The sequence below is a fragment of the Arachis hypogaea genome, chromosome 17 (genome assembly GCF_003086295.3).
Source record: "Arachis hypogaea cultivar Tifrunner chromosome 17, arahy.Tifrunner.gnm2.J5K5, whole genome shotgun sequence".
Classification (NCBI taxonomy): domain Eukaryota; kingdom Viridiplantae; phylum Streptophyta; class Magnoliopsida; order Fabales; family Fabaceae; genus Arachis; species Arachis hypogaea.
The window spans coordinates 111,801,713-111,809,934 of record NC_092052.1 but is presented as its reverse complement, the minus strand read 5'-3'; the positions used below and the strand labels follow the sequence as shown (position 1 = coordinate 111,809,934).

Here is an 8,222-nt window from a genome sequence, read left to right as displayed (position 1 = left end):
AGGCAGAGCCCCTGGCCAATGCCACCACTCAAAGAAGCCGGAAATTCTTATATAGAAACATTGTCACAAGGTTCGGGGTTCCATATTCAATAACCACAGACAATGGCACCCAATTCACAGATGCAGGCTTCAGATAACTAGTAGCCGACTTGAATATAAAGCACCAGTACACCTCCGTCGAACATCCACAAGCCAATGGGCAGGCCGAAGCTGCTAACAAAGTCATATTGGCCGGATTAAAACGGAGATTACAAGATGCAAAGGGAGCCTGGGCAGAAGAGCTTCCACAGGTCCTGTGGGCATATCGAACAACGCCACATTCCACCACGAAGGAATCCCCCTTCCGATTAGCATACGAAATAGAGGCGATGATTCCAGTAGAGATTGAGGAAGGGTCGCCCAGAGTAGTTCACTACAATGAGGGAGCAAACTCCCAACTTCAGAAAGAAGAACTCGACTTGTTACCCGAAATCCAAGAAAGAGCTCGAATCAGGGAAGAAGCTCTAAAACGCCGAATGGCTTCCAGATATAATCAAAAGGTAGTGCCGAGAAGTTTTACAGAAAATGATCTCATCCTAATCCGAAATGATATCGGAACTACTCGACCAGGAGAAGGAAAGCTGGCAGCAAACTGGAAAGGACCCTACCGAGTTGTAGAAGTACTTGGAAAGGGCTACTACAGACTGTCTGAACTCGATGGACGAGAGCTTCCCAGGTCATGGCACGCCTGCAACCTCAGAAGGTACTATAGTTAGAAAAGATAAAAGATCTCATCATTGGATGCACTCTTTCTCCTGAAAAGGTTTTTTAATGAGGCACCAAGTTGAGACTCAGACAATCCCATATGTATATATTTGCACTTTTCCTTTAAATAAAATATATTTTAGATATTCTACAAAGATTTCAAGACGTATTAATCTGAAGCATTCATCGTCCGATTATAAAGCAACAGATCGGCAGAAAGTGAAAAACAATTTCACTGCACGATCATGATAAAGACAACCGTCCGATAAAGGTGAAAACGCGATTCACCCAAAGGACGATTTAGAGATGACAACCACTTTCTACAAATCGGCAAAGATGAACACAGAATAATGTAAGAAGTTATCAAAAGTAATCTAAAAAAGAACCTGACGAGGTCTTACGGATTGCTAAAATAATAACTTAAAGACTGGCAGACGTTGAGAAGTCGGACTAAGTCAACCCAAGTTATAAGTAAACCCTGGAAAGAGGTCTGGCCAACCCTATTAAAGAGGATTACTTTAACTTAGAAGGGCTCGACATGACAAAGTCAGCCCAAAATGAAAAGTTATCAAAGTAATCCCTGAAAGAGACCTGACAAAGGTCCAAGAAAGAGGATTACAAAAATAACTTAAAGGAGACCGATATAACGAAGTCGGACTCTTACTACTTAAAAGTTATCAAAGTAGTCCCTGAAAGAGATCTGACAAAGATCCAAGAAGGAGGACTACAAATAACTTAAAGGAGACCGATATAACCAAGTCGGACTCCTACAACTGGAAAGTTATCAAAGTAATCCCTGAAAGAGACCTGACAAAGGTCCAAGAAAGAGCATTACAAAAATAACTTAAAGGAGACCGATATAATGAAGTCGGACTCCTACTACTTAAAAGTTATCAAAGTAGTCCCTGAAAGAGATCTGACAAAGATCCAAGAAGGAGGACTACAAATAACTTAAAGGAGACCGACCTAACGAAGTCGAACTCCTACAACTGGAAAGTTATCAAAGTAATCCCTGAAAGAGATCTGACAAAGGTCCAAGAAAGAGGATTACAAAAATAACTTAGAAAGAGGTCGACCTAACGAAGTCGAACTCCTACAAAAACAAGATATAAAAGTAATCCCTGAAGGAGACCTAGCAAAGGTCCAAGACACAGGATTACGAAAATAGCTTAGAAGGGGACCAACGTTAAGAAAGCATACAAAGCAAAGAAAACTAAAGAAACAAGTTGGACCCCCCACAACCACGACCTCAAAGGATTCAAGCTACAAATAACAAAACAAAAATAACCCAAGGAGGTCGAGCCGCAAGATTTCGACATCAGCAGAAAACAGAAAAGATGCCTAGTAAAAAAACTACTTTTCACAGAGTTATAAGGCCTCGAAAGGCCACTAAAAACTACTATAAAAAAGATAGCGAGCTATTGATTGTTTTTCAAAATAAAAGTTGCTAGATAAGCAACTAAGAAATATCAGCAAATAAATAAAAGAGTTCTAAAAAATCCCAGAAGCCGGGCCAACTACACAAATTTTAAGAAAAGATCAACAAGCATCAGGAGCCTTCTTGGTAGCATCAGGACAAGGAGAAGGAGGGCGAGTCTAGATCGGCACAGCATCCACAGTTTCATCCTCCCGATTCAGGATCTGGCAATCCGGGTCAGGCACAGCGGGAGGAACCAAAGAGGTCGGCACTTTGGTAGAAGACATAGGAGGAACAACATTATCATCATCACCCTCATCATCAGGGATAATCTTGCCATCCCTGACAATATTATCCAGGCTAAAAAGGGTGAGGTCAGCCTCGGGAGCAATGATCTGAACTTGCTCCCTCAAGTTCTCATAAGCAGCAGTCACGCTGCCAACGAGATGACTTTGGAGCTCAGCATAATCTTCCCGAACACTGTCAAGCTCCCCCCTCAGGCGCATCACTTCCCAATAAGATGAAAGGTAACTCTCCTTGTGCATCAGGACTGCGTCCTCAGCCAACCTCAAAGAAGCCGCCAATGACTGAGAGCTCATCTCCTCATTCTTCAAGTCCTTCTCCAGCTTGGCTACCTTCGTCTCAAGCTCCTCCTTTAGCTCCTTCATCCGATCAAACTCCTGTTTCGCCTCCTCCATAAACGCTTTAGTAGCGTGGAGAGGGAGACTCTGAGCAGTCCGATATATGGCAGCCGACATGTACGCCATCTTCACATGATTTCGGGGCATGAATTCCAAGTGATGGAGGATGGACACATCGTCCATAGAGAGAGTGCCATAAGGACCGATTTGTTGATCCACGAATTCAATAGCATTAAAATCAGGAGCATCGAGGTCAAAGGGCTCAGCAATCTTTTGTTTTTTATTGGGAGGAGCAACAGAAGGAGCAGCAGGGGTGACGTGAGGATCTGCCAAACGAACTCGGGCCGTAGGGATCACCTTCTTCACCCCGGCAGAACTCTGCACCGACGGCTTCTCGTGCACTTGGGAGGATCCCTCCCCAGCCGCCTGGGCAGCAGCATTTCTGGCAGCAGTCGCCCTCTGCGCCCTCTTATAAGCTTTCATGGATTCATTATTCTTCATTGCCTCTGCAAACAAAACAGAAAACTCAGCTACAAGTTGGATAAGTCAGAAAAGACAGCTACAAGCAACATAAACAAAATAATAAAAGAAACACAAGATACCCAGTTCAGTTTGAAGAAGAGTAGGATTGGTTAGAAATTTCTTTGTGTCAAGATGGGGAGGTTGACCCCAGCGTTCTTCCAAGATAGTCACAAAGGCTCGCTCAGTCTCATCCAACATTTCCCACGAATACCTAGAGACCCTCACATCTTTTTGCCATTCCAAGGGAAAAGCAGGTTCGTCATTCTCATCTAGAAAAAAGAGCCGAGCTCCTTCAACAGCTCGGACCTTGAAAAAGTAGTTTTTAAAATCACGGAACGACTCGTCAAACATGGAAAAAACCTTCTTCCCCTGGGTAGAACGAAAGGAGACCCAGGCCGACTTCTTTTTTACCACACCGGGCTTAGTCAAGACAGACAGATAGAAAAAGAGAGATTTGGAAGCAGGAATACCAAGACCATCGCACAGCAACTGGAAAATTTTAATAAAACCCCAGGAATTGGGGTGAAGTTGAGAAGGGGCAACATTACAAAACCATAACAGGTCGGTTTCGAATTTGGTAAAAGGAAGGGTGATACCCAGCTGACCAAAGAAAAAATCATAAGCATAAAAGAAAGGGCGACCATCAACAACTTGAGTCGAAAAGCAGACTCTCTCGTCAGAAGAGGGAGGGACAAGTTCATAATTCTTCTCATCACCAGAATTACTACAGACACTGTGAAACTGCCTAAGCTGAGTACAAAATTCAGAATCAACCAGCGAGACACACATAAGAACCATGGAGTCCACCCAATCAGCCATACCCGCGGGAACCTGGGAAGGCATTTCGACAATGTTATTTCGGGAAGACATGAGGTCAACTAAATCCTACAAAAAGAAAAGAAGAATGGATTACTCAAAAACATCTCGATGGGCGAATAAACAAAAAGGGAAAACCCCAAGACTCAAGACAAAGGTCTTGGGGCATCCCTTGGAGGCAGTAAACAAGCAAGGTTTTCAAGTTATTTCTACGGCCTACATCCCAGCACTCATCAAAATAAAATCCAGAAAACAAAGGAAGCAAAAACGCAAAAGGACCACACTTCTACAGTTTACCAGCGAAAAACACTACTTCTACAGTATATCAGAAATGTCAAAAAAGGCCAAGCAGCAAAGGCGCAAACTTTCTTTTGAAATCAAGCAAAAAATCATCAGCCAAGGCACAAACAGAAACGGCGGCAACATTGATGCCAAGGCATCTTAGGCTAGTTTCACTAGCATTTTTCTGTTAGTTTTAGTTGTTTTATGCATTTTCTTGAGCTTAAAGTAACCAAGAATGGTTAAAATGAGAACAAAGCAATGAACCATCCAAACAGTATGATTTTGATGCAAATTCCATGAGTTTTTAGTTATATTACTTGAATGCTATTAATGGAAGATGTCTCATGAAATTTTGCAAGACTTTGATGCAATTGTTTGGATGATTTCAGGGAAGAAGAGGCTAAGCAAGGAAGCAACAAAATCAATAAAGGAAGCTTGAATATCACATGTGGAGTTTAAGTTCCAGTTTAAGCCTAAACTGGAGCTTAAACGCCAGAATCAGGAAGGCTAAGAAATGCTAAAATTGAAGTTTAACCTCCAGTTTAACCTTAAACTGGAGGTTAAACGCCAGAATGAAAGTCTCACCAAAGAAGCATTCCACGTTTAACCTCCAGTTTAACCTTAAACTGGAGGTTAAACGCCAGAATGATAATGCCACTCAGGAAGGAGTTCCACGTTTAACCTCCAGTTTAACCTTAAACTGGAGGTTAAACGCCAGAATGGGAAAAGCACCAGGGAGCCATTTCCACGTTTAAGCTCCAGTTTGACCTCAAACTGGAGCTTAAACGTGTTCGACCAAGTTTTCTCCTCCAGGGTTGCTCTCTCCATTCCCACGTTTAAGCTCCAGTTTGACCTCAAACTGGAGCTTAAACGTGTTCGACACCTCCAGGGCTACCCTTCTAAGCTTCCACGTTTAACCTCCAGTTTAACCTTAAACTGGAGGTTAAACGTGTTCGACCTCCAGGATGCCTCCTTCCATTTCCACGTTTAACCTCCAGTTTAACCTTAAACTGGAGGTTAAACGTGTTCGACCTCCAGGGCTGCCCTTCCTATATCCACGTTTAAGCTTCAGTTTAACCTTAAACTGAAGCTTAAACGTGTTCGACTACATGACTCTCCAGGGCTGCCTTCTTCCATTTCCACGTTTAAGCTTCAGTTTAACCTTAAACTGAAGCTTAAACGTGCTTCTACAAAAGGCCTCACTGGAAGTGTCTGGCGTTTAAGCTGCAGTTTAAGCTTAAACTGCAACTTAAACGCCACTCTTGGAAAAGGTTTCTGGACCAAAAATATTGTGGTTTAAGTTAGTATTTGAGCACAAACATTAACTTAAACTTATTCTGGTATGAAACCCAATTGAATATCATGGTTTATGGGATTGGGCCTGAAGGATTGATGAGTCTGAAATTTCAATTTATTGAGTCATGTGCCATTATTTGATTATCACTAAGTTGGCTCAATGAATGTTATAGAAATTGGATCAGCAGCCTCATCAAGATTATGGATCATAAACCCAAAGCAAAAGGAAAGCAGGGAGAGGCCTCAAAGCCCAAGAAACACAACAGAAGCTCAATATAGAAAGTGTATAAATAGGATAGAATTTAAGTTAGAAGGGGACTTTTGGAACTTTAACTTTTGCATTTAGCTAGTTTTCGTTTCTTTGTAGTTGAATTCAGAGCTATGACTCACTAAACCCCCTTTCATTGGGTTAGGGAGCTCTATTGTAATTCAATGAATCAATAATAGTTTATCTTCTTCTTCAATCTTTTCTCTTGAATTTTGTTAGAAAGCTTCTCGTTCTAATTCCATTGGGTAGTTGTCTTGGGAAAGAAACTACCCATAATTGGAATCCTTCGGAACCTTGGGAAAGGAATGGAGGATTCATGCTAGAGAAGCTTTCTCACAGTGAATTGGATTGGGGTTTGGATGGATATTGTGACATGTAATCCTACCAAATTGTGGTTCATGAAACTGTGTGGTATAATCAGTGATTGAGCATCATCTCTTCTTATGAACATTTAAACCAAGGGATTGGGAATTTGTTTGTTTTTAGAGAGAATTGGTGAGCCAAGGGATTGGGATCCAATCATATAAGATTGCCAAGCAAAATTTAATGAACGCATTGGTTGAGGAAGAGATATACATGTTTTGATTCGGAGATCTCAATATCTCCTAACACCCAATGAATTCCCCATTTCTGATTTCCACTTTCTCTTTACATTCTGCAACTCAATTCATGCAATCACCCCCATTCCCTTTTAATTTCAACAATTTAGTTTCTGCTCTTTAATTCATGCAATTTAAGATTCCGCCATTTCAATTTCTTGTCATTTACTTTTCCCGCCAATTTTACATTCCGCAATTCTCATCTAAATCTTGATTCCGCTCAACTAGAACACACTTCTAATCTGAATTGCTCACTCAACCAATCCTTGTGGGATTCGACCTCACTCTATTGTGAGTTTTTACTTGACGATAACCGGTGCACTTGCCGGAAGGAATTTTGCCGATCGTGCAATTTCCTAAATCGTAGCATAACAAGTTTATGCGCATCAAGTTTATGGCGCCGTTGCCGGGGATTGGTTTTCGATTGACAATTCTCCAATTGGAAGTTAACTAGATTGAGCATTTTTTTTGTGTTTTGATTAATTCAGTACAAGTTACTTGTTGAATTTTAATTTCTGCACTCTGTTACATGCTTTCTTTCTTTATGCCTTTAAATTCAAGCAACTAACTCACTGACTCACTAACTGTTTGAATTAATTCCTCAATTGCTCTAACCATACTCTTCCATTAACCAAGAGTATTTCACTTGTTGTTGCCTGTGCTGTGTTCTTGTATGACAGGTAGGAGAGGAGAGACATCAACTCCTCCATATACCGAACCAGAGAGGACCCTTCATAGACTTAGAAGGGAAGCAAGAGGGAAGAGAGTACTGGGAGAAGAGGAATCTGAAGGAGAATCTGAGGACAATTTTGAGGAAGCTTTAGATCTCAACATGGATAGAGAAGTTCACAACCATGAGAGAGCTGATGGAAACAATGCCATTCCTGAGAGGAGGGTTCTTAGTTCATACATAAACCCAACCTCTGGGAATTGTGGTAGCAGCATCCAGAAACCACCCATTCAGGCCAACAATTTTGAACTCAAACCACAGCTAATATCACTTGTGGAGAATCATTGTTCATTTGGTGGAAGTGCTAATGAAGACCCAAACCAACATCTCACAAAATTCCTGAGAATTTGTGACACTGTGAAGTCCAATGGAGTCCAGGAAGATGCATATAAACTGCTTTTGTTCCCATTTTCACTTAGGGACAAAGCAGCTAAGTGGCTGGAATCATTCCCAAGGGGGAGTCTAACAACATGGGATGAGGTGGAAAGCAAGTTTCTGGCACGTTTCTACCCCCCACAAAAGGTCAATAGGCTTCGATCTGAGGTTCAGACTTTTAGACAACAAGATGGTGAAACTCTCTACGAGGCATGGGAGAGATTCAAGGACTTGACAAGGAAATGCCCACCAGACATGTTCCATGATTGGGTGCAATTGCATATTTTCTATGATGGACTCTCTTATGAATCAAGGAAGGCTGTAGACCATTCATCAGGAGGTTCATTGAACAGGAAAAAGACTGTGGAAGAGGCCATTGAAGTGATTGAGACAGTGGCTGAGAATGAGTACTACTATGCATCAGAAAGGCACAACACTAAGGGAGTCATGGAGCTGAACCATGTTGATACAATTCTAGCCCAAAACAAGGTGTTTGCCAAGCAACTAGCAAAGCTTACCAGGCAATTAGAAA

At 41.7% G+C, this 8,222-nt stretch overlaps 1 non-coding gene across 1 annotated transcript; it reads right to left on the bottom strand.

Annotated features, from left to right (window-relative positions):
- Positions 1-7,843: 7,843 nt before the first annotated feature.
- LOC112768291 (small nucleolar RNA R71) lies at positions 7,844-7,947 on the bottom strand. Its single transcript, XR_003185727.1, has one exon. It is a non-coding gene; the product is annotated as a small nucleolar RNA R71 (small nucleolar RNA).
- Between the last annotated feature and the right edge of the window lie 275 nt (positions 7,948-8,222).